This window comes from Xiphias gladius, chromosome 8 (genome assembly GCF_016859285.1).
Source record: "Xiphias gladius isolate SHS-SW01 ecotype Sanya breed wild chromosome 8, ASM1685928v1, whole genome shotgun sequence".
Lineage (NCBI taxonomy): Eukaryota > Metazoa > Chordata > Actinopteri > Istiophoriformes > Xiphiidae > Xiphias > Xiphias gladius.
Genome location: NC_053407.1, coordinates 20542396 through 20562757, shown reverse-complemented (window position 1 = coordinate 20562757; position 20362 = coordinate 20542396). Strand labels below are relative to the sequence as shown.

The 20362-nt window shown below is 39.9% G+C and overlaps 1 protein-coding gene across 7 annotated transcripts in view; it reads right to left on the bottom strand.

Annotated features, from left to right (window-relative positions):
• The window catches only part of LOC120793068 (pleckstrin homology domain-containing family A member 5-like), a 76764-nt gene that overhangs the window by 49220 nt on the left and 7182 nt on the right, over positions 1 to 20362 (bottom strand). The window contains exon 1 of one of the 7 annotated variants that reach the window (XM_040132714.1): positions 6383 to 6461. The exons of the other annotated variants lie outside the window; for them this stretch is intronic. The gene's annotated coding sequence lies outside the window, so the exon portion shown is untranslated. Of the gene's footprint in view, positions 1 to 6382; positions 6462 to 20362 lie in introns of those variants that run through there. 7 annotated transcript variants of the gene reach the window in all.

Below are 20362 nucleotides of genomic sequence, written 5' to 3'. Positions count from 1 at the left end.
TTGTGGAGGTCATATCTTCATTGACTAACATGCTGATTAAGCCAACGTTTCCCATGAATGTAAATATAGTCATTTTTATTTTGAAAGTTAATTGTGGAATGGCACAGTAGATAACTTGCAATACATTCAATGGACTTCTGGCTAATTTATGACATGGCATGGCATGCTCCAGGGAAGATACCAGCCACGACTGATGCTGTCCAGCATGATTCCATAAGAACGGATCAGCAGAGAGAAACCTCTTGAACTGTTTCCATCTCTGCAATGGAGACAGCATTGAATTGACAGATTTTACCGTCTGCCTTGATTACAGGGATAAAAGCATTTACATCTGATACTGACCTGAAAGTATTTCTCTCAAAACAACTAAAATGACTGTGATCATACAGTATAACTGTACTGATGAAAATGTCAACCTGGATGACTCTTATTTTATTCTTAAATGTTTTGTTGATTTGTTACTGTTAGAAGTGACACAATCCCTCACAGTGCACAGACTGCAAAGATACTACAGTCAGATAAGCAACTGCACTTACAAGTTTTATCCATGCTCTTTTCCAGCCGCGTTTCGGGGAGGAGGTAATGAAAATGTTTAAAGAAAAGAGTAATCAGTAAAAAGATCAAAGGGAATATGGCTAATTTTGCAGAGGCTAACAAAATGGACCATTCAATGAGGAAGTCAAACTCAAGCTCCCCCAGGCACCCAGGAAGTCTAGGAGAGCCAAATCCTCTCATGAATTACAACACCCCACTGACCATAATTACACGAGACAGCCAAAAATCACTGTGCTAATGACAAACTTAAAATCAATAGACAGTATCTAGTATTTGTGTCATACAAGAGCAGATATGCTAGTTGGAGGCACAGGCAATGTGCTGTCCTGGGATTGAACCAATGTGCTCAAGTCACAACAATGATGAAGCAAAAGAGTGCAAGTAAAATTAGGCCTGCCAATCTGTGAACCCAGAGTGTTTTTCAAGCACAATGGCTGTAGTGAGTGACATCACGGGAGGTCAGCATGAGAACAGAGGGGTCGGACAGACTTGCTTCACTGCTCAGGCTGCTTTGTGAGCCTTGGCAGCACTGACAGTCGCACAATTCCAAGGTCTGCAAGTAAAAACAGCAATAGCGATGCGCTCTAGCATGAGCCCTCAGCCAGCTCCCTGAGCAAAACAGCACAAGCGTGCCGAGAGAAAACTAAAACTGAGACTTTATTTGGTAGGTTACATTTTTTGGTGTAATTCTGTGGGTGCTCAGAAATGCGTAGGGAACTGCAGTTACAGACTGTGAACAGTTTGTGAGTAGTAAGGAGAAGGGGTTAACCTGTGAAAGCTCAAATGTGAAAGGGTCAAATGTGGGTTGAATGTACTGTTCATTCAGTTGGCAGTTTGTTAGGTACGCCTAGCTAAAACGTCTGCAGTCTAATACAACTGTCCTGCAATAAATCCTCCTTCATAAAGGTTATAATGTTCAGTTTTCGTTCAGACTGTTTACAAAAGGTGTTGATCCAACTTTATGATAATTTTTGGAGGATGTAGTTTATAATGCTGTTGAACTGTATCGCATTTTACAGAGGTGTTTCTGTTATTAAACCAGCCTTAGTTTTAGCTGGGCGTACCTAATAATTTAGAAATTAGGTGTATATTCAGTCAACCAGTTCAGTTGACATGCATGTTCCCCGTATCAACTGGGTCTATGAGAAAACCACGGTAGTTGACTTTCTCCAGTCCCAGTAGACATAAATAGTTCAGTAATAGAGTCACAGAGGAAAAGAGTCACAATAGGAAAAACAAGGACTTGGTCGTAATTCCCAAGTCCTTTAATAAGAGGATGGTAAATTCACCACTTTAGCTGAAGACATTACTGTCGCACAACCATACACAGTATGCACACAACACATGCAAATACTAAAAGAACTCTAAATGTGTGACAAACCATTGCATCTTATTGATGGTGATATCAATCTAAGCCATGAAATAGTTCTAAAAACTATAGCTAAACTACACAGACCCTTTCACATCCACTCACACTTCCTACAGGTAAATGCTAGCTACTTTAATTTTTCCACAGTGGACACATAAAAAGATGCACACAGTTCTTTGTGAGCCTAATGAATGCATCAACTCATGTCTTTTGGTGCAATGAGCCTGTTGGGAGTGGATAATGTAGGCCATGGTGCTGATCTGATAGATCCAATAACAGCGACTCCATCCACATAAATGGGGAGCCTCGTTAACCAGCTACAAAACTGATGATTACACAGCACTGGAGAAGGAGAACGCAGCATGTATCATAGCTCATTCTATCTGCTCATTTCCATCCTGAGATTACATTTTAGTTTAATATTGATTTTAGAGAGGCCTTGAGATGCATTATCAGCCCTCGCAGCGCAAATGTCGACTACATACAGTTCAGCAGTAGAGCTGAGACAAATGTTATACAATGAATGTAATCAACTCTGCTTCACCAGACTTGAGGCAATCAATGTCTGCATGTAATAAAAGATTTGTTATGTGTCCATCCAAAAAATAAAACCAATCTCCCCCTAAACCACCATAATTTTATTTTCATTCACTATGTGAACGACTCCAGATCTACATGAGATTTCCACTCATCACAGTCAGAAGAACAATTTACTGGCTCCAAAGGCCCCTCTTTCCTCCCACGACTACTTCCTTCATTGCTAAAGAACTGGGAGAGAACTGTCTATTCAACTCAACTGTTCAAGGACTACAACACCATCTGAAATGCCCCACTACAAAAAAGCTTAAGTTTTATGGCACTCACTTATTTGAAGACCAGGCTAATTGTCTGAATGAATATGAATGAGAACAAAGCACTGAAATGGTAAAGAATTTCTTTTGAATTAGCTAGTCACAGCCACAGAATTGCCTCAACAGGTGCAAGTGTATAATCGAGAAAGAGGGACAGAGTGAGAGTATTATTAGTTGAGAGAGTGAGAGTCAGAGTCATGGCGATTATAGATTACTGAAGGAGAGACAGAGACATTGAACATTTGTTTATGTATCTTATCTTTCTCTGTGCTGTTCTTAATACCCACTTTGAAGTACAAGAAAAAAAAAATCACTCTCTTAATATCCCAATAAAGCTCTAAAATATGAAAAATGTGGAAGAAAACTAATTGTGCCCCAGTTCCATTGTACCTACTAATTTTAAGCAGCAGTTTTGAGTATGTAGTGTTAACACAGGAACTCAGACCAAGTGAACCATAAACAATCTCAAGGAACGCTTGATTTTAGAGTATGCTGTTGATGTCAACTGTTGTCCCACAACGTAATGCATATTCCTACGCAATGCCACTTATCCACTCAACAAACAAAAGATGGGTGACTTGCAGACTACATTTTTCTTTACTAAGTTAATTGTCTTAGTTATGAATAAAGTAGAGCTGAAAACATTAGAAACTATTTAGATAATCAGTTCAGTGTTCAGCATGACATTGTTTGGAATTTCAAATGTGAGGATTTATTGCTTTTCTTTATGTGTTTCTGTCTTATTTAATAGTAAATTATTTTATCTTAGAGGTTTTGGACCATTTTATGGACCAAACAATAATTGATTAATCTGCAAAATAATTGGCAGATTGTCAATAATGAAAATAACAATGATGGTAAAACGTATCATAGTTGTAGCCTTAGCTAACTTAATTTAAATCCTGTGTGGTCTCCCTCTCAGTGTAGCTCATTGAGCCTGGGCTGTGAGAGACCCCCAAAGAGAGAGAAAAATGTGGTGGTAGTATACAACGAGGTCTTAATCCACTACCTAGCCTTCAGCAGTGCTGAGCATGCTCAGCAGACCTGCCAGAGGGCCAGGCTCCTGCTTTGGCCTACTTCTGATAAAACCAGTAATGCCATGGAAAGTTTCTTTGCAGTGAGTGTGTTTGTGTGTCAATCTGACAGAGAATGTGTGACAGAGAAGAGTGTGCCCTCAATATAGAGCAAAATCCAATCTCATCAACCACAGCCGCAAACAAATAATACTACCCCTCGGGATGAGCTTCATTGATCCATCTATCATCCGGAACTTTAACAGGCAAAGATATGGACATACTGTAGCTGCAGGAAAAGCCATAACCACAACTGTAGCTGAAGGAAAAAGACTTTCATTCCAGATCGACAGAGAGAGTCAAAGAAATGCAGGCTTTAACTGACAACGTAATGAAACGAAATATACAGGATCTGTTAAGCTCTAGTTCCTCTAGTCCCCAGGCAAAGATAGCTGCTAGCGTGAGCATAGAGACGGGGCAGCACTGTCTCACTCAGACATCGCTCCAACTCATTATAGAAAAGATGACCAGCATAAGTGGGTCAGCCATGAGAGTGACAGACCAAGAAACTTCATGAAACAGAGAGAGAAAGACAGAGTTAGAGGGAGAGGAAGTTCATGTAAATGTGAGTGGATGACCTCGGAAAATTATCCATAATGGAAATTAGACGGAGGGAGTTGTGCGGAGTAAATCGTGTTTGTTTAAACCCAAAAGACACAGCGCCTGTAATTATGCAGAGCAATATTTACTGCGACATGAGTGTTACCTTACAATTACATGTAAATTTGGAGATTACAATCAGGCTTTTTATCGTTTTTTTAAAAACCAGATGAGCTCTCTGGCAACAAGCGAAAAAGCACTCATCACATGCTGTGGATAGTCAAACATTAACATCTTCAGGCTGCAGGAAAGCAAACAGCAGATGACTAAACAAACATTGTGTGGAGCACATATTCCAGTCTTCTCTCCAGTTTCAGTCGTGTGAAGCAGAAGCACCGTAATAAACAGCATATAACGTCACCTAATCAGTTCCACAGCCTACTTTTGATGGCCTATTCGTTTGTTGCCATTGCTGTGAGTCTACTCTGTTAGGTATGTGCATAGTCTGTATTAGGCAAACCAATTAAAATGATCCTGCAAAAGATCAGCAACTGATAAAACTTTACAGAAGACAGAAGTTCTGTGCAGACACAAAGCCTGATACAAATTTGTGTGCAGACACAACAACAAAAAAATCAGAGATCACGCTGAATGCTGAATCCCAGAAGAAATGGATTGGCTACAGCTTCAAAACTCCAACCTGACCGCCGTCTTGTCGGCAAGTGTAATTCAAGTCAAAAAATGTATACAGAGAAGCAGTGGTGACTTTGAAAAACACACTGACTCCCGACATGATTGTTCCGCAGTCACAAGGAGACGCGTATTTCGTTTCTCAGTTAACAAATCTGAACAGGTTAATTACAGCTGCATTAGCATGTTCCAGTAGATGATTTCAAAGGGAGATTTAATAACTTACTAGTTGTACCTCATAACCTGATTTGACAGTCTATTATAACACCCTGTTAAACCATATTTGAAAGGGGGTCAATCAATGCCACGCTAAAACAACGACTGGGAATGTGCAGAGGAAGGCACAGCTGACAAATTGAGGACAGCTTCCAGTGCAGGGCAGTCAGCTGAGTTAGTGACTCAATCCAGTTTGGCATGTTCATGTATCTTTCCTCTTGTCACCTATCATCTTATTCCTCACAGTACATTTGAATTTGGAAGATATCATCTCTGAGACTTGGAAAAGTATTTTCTGTAATTTGACTCACCAGAGGGAGAATCCAAATTTGTATCTGTTTTACAGGGAGTGTCTCCTCTTTGGTCAGCCACTGCTGTTTTTGTAGGTGCAGCTGCATTACTCAAATCCTCTGAGGAAAAGAATAACAAGCTACTGCTGTCTGGGTTTAAATCATGTTCCTTTACAGTTCAGCACGCCTACAACCAAGCAGTCAAGTCCAGCTTATTCATGCTAACTGTGGAACAATGATATTGTGTCACATCAACCAGCTCCATGAAAATCTGTTAGAAATTTTTGTGGGCTGCGGCTCCCTCCTGGTTACAGCAACAGCTGCATGTGTCAGGTGTAGAGTCATAAGGGGTCACAAAGGCAATACATTGACATCCTGAAAAGCCCATAGATTATAAGAAAGGAGGAGATTGCTTGGAGAGACAGGAGAGAAAGACACAGAGAGTAACTTGGGTGAGTAGTTCAACATAGCTGAATGAACTGCAAAAATAATATCAAAACTGAAGTACACATGCTGCCCATTTTTCCTGTTAAGGCGAGGTGAAACTAAACAGACCTGCAATAAAGAGTCAACATTAACTGTTTCTACAGGAGCAGAGGCCGCATGTAAAACGCATTTCCCGTAAAAACAGAGTTAGCGGCTGTGTGAGAAGCAGTGAACAGTCAGAAAGTGGGAAGAAATGTTCCCTGTTGGACAGCACACTCCACTGTAAACACCTCAAGGTGAAATATTCCCAGTCATCCTCCCACTTTTGGCGGAGGCAATGCTTTTTATTATCCAAGTGAAACATGCACTTACCTGGATTGATGATGCAACGAGCACACAAAGTGGGGGCGAGGAGAGAGGGAAAAAGGAAAACAGGAAATGTGTTGTTACTAAGACTGCGCAGCATTGTCTAACAAATACAAACACTGTGACATGCTTCTCTGCATGTCCGCAGAGATGCTAGATGTTATGGCCAAAGTCCAACACTGCCCTCCAATGGCAACAATAATTAGTTACACTTCATTTCTACAACAGAAAGAAAATATGGCAAACATTTGGCAAATGCAGTACATCAATATAATCACATGAATCCAATAAGAACAAGTAACAGTGTTGCTGAAAAATTCCTTGGGAGAAATTGTTTCAGTTTACCAGGGGTGTGCAAAATGAGATAAAACTCCACTGATATGAAAACTGTTTCCAGTTTATCAGTATCAGTATAATCTCAGACTTGATAAATACTAATACAATCTGTGAGATAAAATATCATATCTGATACACAGACCTCTCTCTACCGTTGCAGTGTCCTGAATTCTGAAAACTGGGTTTATATCATAGACCTTGTTATGCTACTTTGATGCCTTCTGCTGGGCGAAAGCAGTAATTACACTTGGTGTGCAAAACCTCCAATAGCATAAAGGCTGACATCTGGTCTTAATCTCCATGCTTATTTCTCACTTTCAGCAGCACAGTCAGCGATCCCTACAGCTCGAAAAGGAATGCTAAAGAAAGCACTTTCTGAAGATGAGCAAGGGAATGCATGTAGGCATAAACAATTAACCCCACATCACAGGAGGCCTGGACGATCTCAGTGATAATCATCAAAGAAACGACAGAGAAGGAGATTTGTGAGCACATCTGCTTGACTCTTAAGACACGTCTATGTTTAAAAGAGAAGCTTTATAGAAAGACAGACGAAAATTCAAAGCCCAAATGGGCCATTTTTTTCTGTCAACTACCTTTTCCCTCACATGCAAATATCCAATACCAGAGTACTGCCTACTTTCAGCCACAACAGTGCCCACACTAATCCAGACAAGTGCAAAAATCTTCCAGTGTTTCAAGGTTATTTTTGTCAAAGACAAAAATCACAGTAAGGCAGGGCCTGCAAGATATGCAGACACTGATCATCTTTATGAATCATGATATTAAGCATCATACATACATGCAAAGATACTTGCATAATAATAAATGTAAGAGCAGTATTTGGGACACTATTGTTGCATCAGACACACAGACTACAGGCGAAAGCTATCAGAGATTCTTAATCAAACCTGTGAAAAATGAGAAGTTTTATTTTTATTTTTTATATTTTCATGCATTTTGAACTCCCACAGATTATTTAGATCAAAGAATAGAAAAATGTTTAAAACTCAATCAGACAAAGACAGAAACTAAACCTTGATCAAAGCATAGTCTACATTTAATTTTTGAAAATATCTTCAATCAAATGAGGAAACCTCAAAATAATACAGATCAAAGTGCCTTTAATCTCTCGCACACACACTATAGATGTGGAACTCATTCTATTAATGGCCGTGCTGGAGGAAAATAAAACAACAGTATATGTCACGGAGAATCAGACACACAGACACACACACCCCAGGCATTGTCAAAATATTGCCTTTCATTATCCCCTCCAAAAACCATCTATTCATTCCTCCCTTTACTCTCCACACCAGGTGTCACAACACTCTTTTCACGAGCAGATTCTCTTGAGCTGCTCCTTGGGGATCCCCAGGTTTTAACACAGGTTCACAGGTTTGCGCCCAGGTCCCCTTTCAGTCATCTGTTCCCTGGTAACCTCCAAAAGGGAAACTAGAGGGGGTATCCCTTCCACGTGTCTGAATCACCTCAAATTGCTCAGTAGAGAATGAATCAGAATGAATCCATGGTCCAGCGGGGTCACTAAACTCCTCACCCAGTCATGAAAAGTGATGCAAGCTACTATTTTTGGCAGCTTCCATCCCCGATCTTGTTTCTGATGACTGGTGAAGGACAGCACAAATGCTGACTGGTAAATCAAAGGGTCTGGGTTGCCCCTGTGCTCTCTCTCTCTTAAATCCATAGTCAGACATGACAATCACATCACTGAACAAAGCCTGCAGTCGATGTCAAAATCCCACTTACTATCACATAAACGTCATAGACACCGCCGTGTGGGACATCTGCTTGCTTTACAAAATAATGGGACACATCATCTTTTTGAGAGAGCGGAAAAAAGGTCTCAGATTGAAAGGTGTTAGATATCATTTTTACTAAATCCCACTCGGCAGGAAAACAATATTATTTTATAGGAAGGAAACAGTCAAATGAAGCCAGAAGAACAATAGCTGTAAATAACAGTGGGACACTCTAAAACACTGATGTTGCTCTCCAGGCCTCAGTTGTGCCTTGATGTCTGGTACGTGCATATCACAAACAGAAAGAGAAGACATGCTGCCAAGTTGCCAGTGTGTAAAAACCAAATGGCTAGCAGTCCCCAGCAGTACCAGCAGTACCTGCCTATCTTAAATCTGAGGCGGTCTACCTAGTCTAGTGTTTTATTTTGTTTTGTTTGACTGTCTAAGAAGACGATGGTAAATTAACTACGAGAAATCCTTTTTTTTTTTTTTTAAACAATGAAAACATTCCACTGAACAAAAGTGTGTATGTGTATTGAAGTAACCAAAGCTGGTCTTTAATTTAACCACTTTGTTGTTAAATGATTAATTTACACAAAGAAACTGGTTAAGTGAAGAGCTGGCACATACTAGAGTTTGAGAACACATCAAACCTCAAATAAGCACCAACGTATGTATTGTTTTTTCCTGTGGTATTATAAGAGAAGGGTGGGTCAAACTTTAGACAGGAGACAACAGCAAAGCTAATAGCTTTCTTCTTCTCAAACATGTCTTTCAGGAAAAATTGAGAACATTAACACCAAATACTTTTACCAGTCTTTACCAAGTAAAGGACACTTTCATAAAAAAATGACACATCAAAACGATATTTAAACCCATCCTAAGTGGGACTTAAGTCCTCTTCACCATTCATTTCAACACATTTGATTAGAGTACTGCAGTAGACCCAGGGGAAACCTTTGCCACACACAACCAAAGCACCTCTTGCTACATACCTTAGGTAACAGTGACATAGGCCTTTTCCACATACAAAACACACATAAACAGGATTAGAAGACATCCATGACTCACGGATAATAAACTTTAATGTAGTTTTATATAGGGTAAAAGTAGCTAATAGCAAGACAAAACAATGTCTGTCTAAGCAGTGTCCATTAATAACAGTATTAGGCAGCCCTTGAAGGGTGTGAGACAAAAAAGGGACAAATTCTGCAGAAAGAACATGAACTTGTTCCCAAAAGACCCTGGTGGATTTCCCCCTACTGTATCAACAAGTCTTCGTGTAAAACAAGGTGGTACTGGGATCCACTTAAAGAGCAGAGGAATTCAGTTCAGTTTGTAGAAAAGCTCTTTAGACATAAGAAAACCATTTCACAAGCAATTGCCAAACCTACAATACAATTCAGCTTAAAACACCCATGTTTTTTGTGAAACAAAACAGAACGCTTCCTAAAACAGCTTTTTCAATTCCGTTGCAGGAAAAGGGAATGAATACCTTGTTAGGTCACATAAAAGTAAAGGAAGAAAATCTATGTGTTGGTACAGAGAAATGAAGTTTGCAAAAGCTACACAAAACCTTGCAGATATCCTTTGAAACATTCACTATGCTGGTGCCAAACAATACTGCACCTCCTTACTGCAAACTAGGACATGAACATGCGGCCACAGAAACAAATTAATATGAACAGTCTTTCAACAAAGCCCTGTGATACTAGTTGAAGTATTAAATTTATGCTTGAATTTGTACAGTCCTCAAGGGCAATACTGTATAATTTCATATCTCCATGCATATTGCACCTTTGATATGGACGGTGACTGTTACATGAAAGATTACATGAAAACCACAGTGAAATTATGCAACAGGGCCACCCCTGGTTTGTGAGAGGAGAGAAACAACTAGTATCACTTGTAGCAGGTCACGGATTTGGAACTTCTGCCTGGACATTTGTGAACAATGTGCAGCATGACCATTGACCAATTTGTGAGAGAAAGTCTGTTGGTGATTTTGTTATTATGCCTCATGTCTGTTCCCCTGTTGCTCCACATGCTTTTCCCCTGGCAGTGAACACGTTACAATAGTCCTGTATTAGTCAACAAAACACTGCTTCTTTCTGAGTGGACCCACTAATCTCACAGTGTTGTCCAAAAGTGAGGTCACATCAGGCCACATAAAGTCATTGTAGTCATCCAGGAAGTTAAATTAATCCTTGTTTAAACCAAAACATCCACATAGGCTCCTGTTTTTGTCTATCTGGAGGTAAGGAATATGTCTGTGGATCATAATGTTGGGGGTTGAGGTTCATAATTAATGCACAATTATCAACAACAATTGAGGATTAGCAAGACACACAACAATGCCCAAATCCTTACTGCATTGAGTGCAGGTTTATTTTGTCAGTTTTAAAACTGAGCGCAGTGTTGAAATGAGATGTGGGAGCATTAGAGTGCAAAGCTGGCCTAATTCACACATACTTCTCTCATCTTTCCCTGAGGAAAGCTCTCAACATGAGTCTATTAGTACCTCATTACTAGGATGACTCTTAACATTGCTGGAACATAACCAGCAACCTCCCGGCTGCTGGACTTTACCTACAGACCAGTTCATGCTTCACGAGGAACAATATGAGACGGAGTGCATGAGTTACAGCTCTGTGATTGTGGCGCTTCTGAGTCGTGCTACACCTGAAATCTTACACAACGTGGACAGCGCCAAAGTGCCTATGTCCAGGTTTGACTCAACGGGTTTGAGGTGTGCAGTCATAATGAGGACAAGAAACATGAACACCAAGGTACACAGATATAAGTGTCAGTGTGTCACGAGTCTAGACTAATGAGAGACACAGGCCCCAGACATGGCCCCTTTTGCCCACAATTAAAACTCTGTTGAACATGTCAAATAAGTCTGGTGTTACTTTGGTGAATGGCTGGCTCCATGAAAGAAAGAACTGAGCCTATCAGGGTCACTGTGGGCAGGGCTTCAACTAGTGGCATCACAAAGCTGAGTCAGTATCAGTAGTTGCTGAATTCATGCAAAATGGACCCATATTCCAAAAGTGATTATTTAAACAACTGGTAGCTGCTTGTGACACAAGCAACAGAATTCAGCTTTGATGCATTTTTATCAAAATGCTGCTTTAGTGTCACAGTTGACTACTCTCCTTAGGTTTTTATGTGCCCGGGCTTTGACTTTCAATCACAGAACCGGACATTTTACAAAACAGTTGCCCATCTTTTGTACTGATGGTTCAACTGAGAGATTCATGCCCAGCCAAGCCTCAGAAGTGTTCTTACTGCCAGTCACTTACCAGTGTCTGTTTAAAAAATGAACAAGACTCTTACTGGAAAACTGTAATAAGTCTTCCCACTTCAGAACTGTATTACTAGAGCGTGGGATTCATTTAAGTCCTAACAGCTTGCTGTTGAGAGATCCTTCTCCACCTTTTGGATTTTTTTTTTTTTTTTTTTTGTGGGGCAGTATCAAAGTTAATAGCCACACCTAAGTACCACTATTAAACTCAGTAGCCTTTTGCAAATAAAGTTAATAGTAAAAACTAATAATAAATCTGAGTTCTGCATTATGTAAAGATGTTGCTGGGGAGTTCAATATGTACAACCAATTGGCCAAAAAATACAATTCCTGTCAGCACTGTCCTGACTGGGTTTCTACATAAAATACATAAACATGTCTTTGAGGTCACTCCCATTTTGACTGTAGGTAGAGCAAAGCCAATTTTAAGCCTGGCAGTGAGCCAGCTTCAAATGTGCTTTAGTTCTTGGCAAAGAGCAAACTTCTTGTGTGCACATTTTCTGTGTCACACTGAATGACTAATGGACCTCCCTCCTCCATACATAAACAATGAAAACAAATAGGCAGGGAGGCAAATCTACAGCTCAGAAGTTCTTACAGACCACTAATGGGTTGTTCCAAATCACTAAACAGAAACATCCCATAGATTTGTGAAGGGTATAGATTCTTTAGAAAAACAGATGCAAGTTTGTAGCAGCAAGGCCCAGAGCCCACATTTATCGAGCATTTCAGAATTTAGAACTCCTTGAAAACATGCACATCAAATCTGACAAGGTCTAAAAATACTCAAAGAGACTTGAGATATTTATGAAGCTTCGTAGACTCTCACTCAGGAGTGGAAGTATTTCTTTGAGAGTGAGTGGCATCACTGTTATACAAAACTGAGCAAAATGAAATTAAAGATGACATCTTGTATTTTATTCTGAGTAGTTAAGCTGAGGATTTAAGACATTAACGAGGCTGACTGGCTATTCGATAATTTGATGTAGGAAAAAGTATATATAAGGAAAATAGCATCAGTTATAACAACTTCAGCTTTCTAATCTTATTACTCTATTTTCTTGCTATCTTATCTCTCAATTTTGCTGTTCTGCCACCTGAACCAAAACAAATTCCTTGTACACATGTACATAGTTCTGATTCTCATCTGGAGCCAATCAAATTTCTTGTTTTGTTCAACCAGCTTCCAAAATCTGAAAATATTAAATTTACTATGAGGTAAAACCATGAAAAGCAGCAAATTGTCACATTTGGAAACTTGGAAAAATCAAATTTTTGGCATTTTTGCTGGAAAATGGACTGAAACGATTAATCGGTTATCAAAATAGTTGCCGATTCATTTTGTCAATCGAAAAATTGATTAATTTGCTAATTACAGCAGCTCTAACCACAAAATATAATTTTTCCCAACATTTCAAGAGAATGTTATTTAAATACAGTAAGCTCACTTCTTTTTAATATAGGTCAGTCTTGCTGATCTTCACAGTGAATTGAATGTGATGTGATGATCTAATGTTGGTGTGTAAACAGTATTGTCAAATTCATATCATGGGTCATCACTCTTCCACTGTGACATTTATATCAGTTATATTGCCAACACACACCATACCACCCACCCACACACTTAATAGGGACCATCGTCAGTCTAGTGGCAGGCACTAATAAAGCTGTCACATTGGGAAGACGTTTTGAAAGAGTCTCTGCTAAATCCCAATACCTTACACAAGAAGCACATAGGCAGAAACAGCAATCACAACATCACATCGAAGTTGAGGGTGTATTTATCTGAACCACCAGCAGAGGTCTTACAGTGAAAACAGTGGGCTCCCCCTCATCCAGAGCGGAGGAGGAATGCCTGCACACATCAGTTCGTGAATAGCAGCACAGAGGTGGCAAGATTGCATTTATTCTTGAGCAAGTGGTGCTGATATTTAGACCAGACTCTTGACTTCCTGAGACATTCATCCTTACTGCTAGAGAAAATTAATTGCAGAGGCCTGACACCTGATTAGACTGATGGATCACTATGGGGTGCAACCATTACTGCAGTTATGAAGCCCTTGTCAGCTCACTCCATTCTTGTTTCATCTCTTACACTCTCACACACCCTGTATTTGAAACTGACATCAGGCTGCACAGAGTTCATATGCAGTATGAAAGGAGGGACAAATTGATGTCATTGCACTTAGTCTTTAAAGGTAATCTATGGAGCTTTTAACCACTAGTGGCAAGTTGAAGAGATGTTTTGATAAGTAGGTCCCCTTATTGTTTTTATCTTGATTTTTGTCTCCTTGTGCAAAGAGACACACATGTATATGAACAAGCACAAGGTAAACTGTCACACATTTCTGTGTAGAGTGCGCAAGCAGCTTTTAATGGTAATGAATTATAAAAGTGGAATAACAACAACCTAATGTAAACAATGCAGGTTTTATAAAATGTTTAAAACAAAGGGTTTGCAAATGTTTTTATGAAGTAGGAAATGCATTCGCCATGTTTGTTAGGCCTTAAAGATACCTACTAAGTGCTTTGGTGAAATATTTTTAATATCTCATATTAACATTTTATATTAACATCTGAAGGTTATGTACAGTACCCACGTGTGCTATTCTCTATAGCTATCTGTGAATCACCTGACCTCAAACAGACGGCTAGAACTCCGGGAAACAGGAAGCACACAGTGCCTCCCAGGCACCAATTTAGATCAAGGGATGCGCATTTAACTGTTTGTTTTTTCCAGGGTTTTGTGTTTGCTGGACAAACTACTCCTGTTCATTTGTAATGGCAGACACAAAATTTTGTATGTTTTCTGTGACTCCAACCACAGTACGGAACATTCCTCTTCTGGTAACTCCAGTGATGCCATTAAGCTTGTGAGAAACACAAATGTACAATATCAATCACAGCAGGTATACATTATTCAGTGAGAGACTTGGCATGGAGTTCAAATATTTGTTTTATGCAGGGACGGCCAGGTCCGAGGGCAGAGCGTGGGAGAGGACCCTGACAGAAGAGGACTCACTACCCCACAGTTGTGCAATAATTGCAGTGTATTATCCAATCACTGACACATGAATCCCCCCTTCTCCATTGAAAGAGAACCAAGTCCCCAACAAGTAACTTGCAATGCATATAATAGATTTTTTAATGTCAGGATAAGGCTCTCAAATAAGTTTTGAATATCTCTACTATCTGTCTAATCTGATGGGTGTAATAGTACTAATACACCTCAGAGAACTTGGTACTATTTCAAGCAGTCATGATGACCTGGGTACTATTTATATCTGTCAAGTGGCCCATCTAGCAGCAGAATTTGCAGTGCACTCAAGTCATGATGGGCCGTGCACTAAAATGAATGCACACAGACATACAAGAGGCCCGATAAGTGGTTGTAAAAGCAGTTTCACTTTGGGTTAATGTTTGTTGGGAATAACCATGGAAGTGCTTCATACAGTTATGATATTGCATAAGGACTTTTCAGATGAATAGCTTCTGTAAGTGCCAGGACTGGAGATGGACTAAAGAGAGAATGAGCCTATCAGTGCATCTTATCTCTTCCATAAGTGATTAAACCATTAGAGGCAGCCAGCCACTTTACTTCGACATTAAAAACACTCGCTATGTAGTTCTAGTGAGCAAGAAAACATCAAAGGCTCACACCTAAAGAGCCAAAAGCATTTGTGCTGTCACTGAGCTCAAGAGATACAGACAAGAATTGTGAGAGGATTCAAAAACTTAAAGGAGAATCATAGTAAGAAACAATGTCCTGCTGATAGCATACCTTATGTTTAGCCTGAATGATATCTGCCTGCAGACCTCGAGGTTCCCCCTGACACTGTTGCCATGAGGCAAGGGAGGGAATAAGCCAAAGCCACAGGACCAGGAGAGTACAATATTAATCCCTTCACTGCTGCTGCTAAATTGAAAACTTGGCAGCAACCAGTACATCAGTATAGCACTACACCCTTTATTCAGTCTTCTGGAAGAGTGTAAAAAGAAGAAATGCTGCAATATGTTAGTGGACCCTTTTCATGAGGGTGTGATCACTGTGAAAACAGAGGTTTGGTTTCTTTTTCTGCTTAGTAGTTGAAGGAAAAAAAAGGAGACCATTGACTGCTTGTTAGGATGTGGATGTAGACAAATTCAGAGGCTGAATTAGTAACACTTTGTTTCAGGAAACAGAATGCTATTCCAAAGCCCTCTGTGGACATTTTAACATGGTGCTCCAAGAGCTCACAGCTGTAGAGCATCTGAGCAGAGTGACAGCTTCCAAAGGCTCCCTAATCATCACAGACCATCTGCAAAACAACTGGGCCATGCATCGTCCATTGGACTGAGGTAGACAGACAAGTCAAACAGAGAGAGGAAGAAAAAGATAGGGAGAGAAGGTTCTTGTTTTGTCAGGGCATGATATGGCAGCTGTACCATTTCAAGAGCTTAAAAGATAGTCATCACCAAGATCACGAACACTTATCGTGGAACCAAACTACAGGGATTTAATCAGCAAATAAAAGTTGCTTTCCACCTCCACATGCACTGATCAGGTCTCGTTTTGTTTCCACAGCATCTCCCCATGAGCATTTGAATCACACTGACTGGGTTTCTCTAGCACAGGATACTCTCTGTAATGGTTGTAATGGGAGTTTAAACGTCAAGCAATATTAATTTCCTCAACTAAACAGGGCCCTCAGAAGCAGTTAGACGGGCTGGATGGGGATTTCGAACGTCTAACATCAGAAGAGAGCAGAGAACTGCCAGGATACTGAAGTTGCACACATGGCTTGAGATCAAATGCTGTAAAATTGTTCTCACTTGTCCCTCTAAAACTTTATAACCCTCTCTGTTTTCCAAAAAATAAAGGTAAGAATAATAGTAAGTGGACAGTATGATGAGAGAGATTTAAGCAGTTCCCTAAGAAATATAAATATTGAGAAGTCTATCTGATTCGTTCTCTAAAAATTGTAACGAGGCCAGCACGTCAAATTCTCATATGCAGACCTAATAATGTGTGGAATAGTAGTAGACCAACAGCATGACCCCCATGAACGCAGCTGCCCCCAGATTCAACCTGGCACAACATCAGCATAGGACAGCTCATTGCAGATTACTGCAGGGATTACCCAAGTTCAACAGCTCTCTCAGCATTAAATCAAAGAAACCACACAACTAAGAGGCTTTAGGACCAAAGAATTACTGTAGGCTGCATGTTCTCCTACTAAACCCAGGAGGTAGGCCCTTACATACATATTCTTTAATATTGGATATTAATTATTGCATAGAGTTTCAATTAAAGAAGAAGAACACTTGGCCAGGTAGGGCACAAGGATTTACAGTACAAGTTGGAAAACAGTGAAAGAGTTTGATCACCAGCGAGGCTCATGGGAACTCCAATAGTCTAAAAATTACAAAACAAAGTTATCACCTCTTTACTCATGGTAATTGGGACCACTGCAGACAAAGAGTCTCCTGATCCTGTTAAAAGCAGCCATGCCTTTAATTTCCGGCTCTGAGCAAAGAATCCTTCTCATAAGATGAAAAGGGAAACGGTCAGCTGTTGGTGCTCGCAATTTGTAAACAACAAATGCTTTACAAAACTCTGAGATGAACAGCCAAGAATACTATGAACAAAAGCAGAGGCTAGTTTGGCGTAATGTGGATTTTCACTGAGAAACTGTCTTAATCAGCACCCGGGGCAAGCACCAACATCAGAGGATCTTTTACACATATGTTCACACACAGAGCATCCAAACACCAAAAAACATACACACACTTTTCTTCCAGTGATAGCCAGATGGCAGGGACCCCACAGAGATTGAAACACGTGAGAGAAGCTCAAAGCCTGCCTAGTTGACTATATGTCTGTCTCCCAGTCAGCACCCAGCCTTACAATAGAGAGTTATGGAACCAGAGACAAGGATGATGTACAGCAGATCCAGATCCATTGGTTTCCCTCTTAAATCACATTGCGCACACACAAGTGAGCTGCATGAGTACCGAGCACTTACAGAGTTAGTGAGTCAGCAGCCACAGCCGTCACAGCCTCACCCTGCCAAGGGGGTGAGTAAACACTCGCTCAGAGATTTGTAGTTTGAATAGAGCATTGTCCCCAATGTGCCATATATATGGAAACGTCTTACTTCTTTACAAAAATAGTGCTAGAACCTGCATATGGCCTTCATGATTATGGTTAAAATGAGCATCAGGATTATTTCATTCAATACTGAAGACATATTGTTTATCACTCTCTTAACATGAAATCAGTGTGTAAGAATGGATGAGGTAGAGGCCAAGATCAGCATAACATTCAATATTCATTCATGTTTTTGTTTACAGTCAGTCTAGAAGTTTGCGCCTTGTCTTTGTGTAAATGTAGATTGTCTCAAAGGGTGCTCAAGTTTCCTTCAACATGTAAGACATGCAGGCTAGGTGAGCTGGAAACTGATTTGCCCATAGGTGTGAATGTGATCATCTGTCTTTGTGTGACAGACTGGCGAGCTGTCCAGTGTGTCAGCCGGTGTGTGCTGGGATATGCTGTGGCTCCAGCAAAACAAATGAAAGAAACTAGCTCTACTTGTTTCCATAATAATAAATCTCCTGAAGTACTTCAAGTTACTATCATCCAGGACACACACGCTGTGGAAAACAGAGCCCAAGACGCTTATGTGTGAAAGTAGACGGTTGCTAATGATTTATTAAAAAGAAAATATGAGAGGAAGAAAAATTATGAGCATCCCAAGCAAGTTCGCTGCGTAGGAAAAAGGTTAATTAGGTTCGATTAGGTTTGTTTCAGCAGTGAGAGTTAACTGGTAACACAGAATAAAATTTGATTAAAAAACATTTATTCTACTTTATAAGACAATAAATAATATACACTATAATCGTATTTACTTGTCCCCAAATTCCTATGAAGCATGTGATGTTTATGCTGATTGAAACACTGAAACGGAATTTTATGGCTGAACAGTTCCATGAAATGAAAATATAATGGTTACTGGTTTGAGCACTTTGCCTCATGTTTGACACATTTGTTGACGTATTTAGTATCTCGCATAGAACTGTAAATACTTTTTTTTGCAGGTCTCCTATGTGTGCTTTGCTGCACAACATGAAACAACGCATACACAACACATTGCATAGATGGAGCCACTGGTGGACCTGGCAGAGTTTCAGAGTTTAATATACCATGCACACAGATTTAGTATGGTGGTTTAACATTTAACTGTTGACTGGAAGTATCCTTGAGGGGTCCCGATATGCAATTTTACACCTGCCAGCTAATCAGACACAAGCATATTCTATGTCCATGGCATAAACAAAATAAACAAAAATTGAGTTGTAATGGAGGATTACGCTGGATATTAACAGTGTAGTGACAATGCTCTTGCCTGCAGCTGCAATCGTGTTTTGGAAGCAGAAGCAGCAGCAGTTAGTCACAGCGCGAGTGAAACACACAGTTGTGATTGGTGACAGCTTTCCATTGACAAGGGAGCTCTTAATTTGATGCACAGGAGCAGGCACTTTTACCATAAAGTCAATTTTTTACCTCATCAACTTTAATTAGCCTGAAAGTGGAGGCCAAAATTGTGGTCACCTATTAAACAACTAAATATACAACCCAATCTTGCATTTAATTCAATTCCAACTACAAAATATTGTTCCCCTCTCTCACACTCTCACTAATGTGACTGGATTTTCAGGGTTATATAATCAAGTCTGATATAAGGCTTTGCTCACAGATAGAAGCTTGGATTATTCCCTGGAGCGAAGGGAGAGCCTTTAAATGTCTGCCATAACTGTCTGTCTGACTTTTATGTAGTACCACAGGGACTCTCGTCACCCTTGCCCTGAAAGATCAAGACCTGAACTCTCAGTTTTTACTACATTCCGGGTGAAGATACAGATAAAGCCACAGTAAATCCACATAGGCACACACTGACACTTAGTATTTTTCTAAGTAGTTTGCTATTATTACTGATATCTCATTTTGGAATTTAACCATCTCATTTGACTGTGGGTGATATGGTCGACAAGTGTATACCCGGAAATGTTTCTTTAAAGTGGCTATAATCAAGATTTGTATAATAACAATGGATCAATGTGCCATGTGAAAAGGGTTGCTTGTAGTGACAAACCCTCAGAGAGCTATCACCTGCCTCAGCAGTTCTCCTCAGCTCTATGGAGTGTTTTAGCATCTTACAAATTTCACAGCTTTTAGTCAGTCTCACCGCTCTCATCATTTTTCCGGTGAAGCAGGCTGTTTCCAGAAGAAAAGCTCTAAAAACCGAATGTACACCCCTGCCCAGAACAAAAGAACAGACATAAAAAGTTAGCAATTAGCTGACTAAAGTAGTGGAGCATATAACAGTTAAAGAGCCAGATATTTTCCTCAGGAGTTGGTTGAGACAAAAAAAACAGACCTAAATCAGAGTGAATATTGAACTTACAGTCGCCAAGTGGCTAGAAACACATCTTCAAATCAATGCAAATTAATGCAAATTAATGCTCTGTATCTGCTGGATGTTTAAATAGTTTATTACCACTTTTATTGTAAGTTTAAAGCAACACTAAGCAAAATACTAAGAG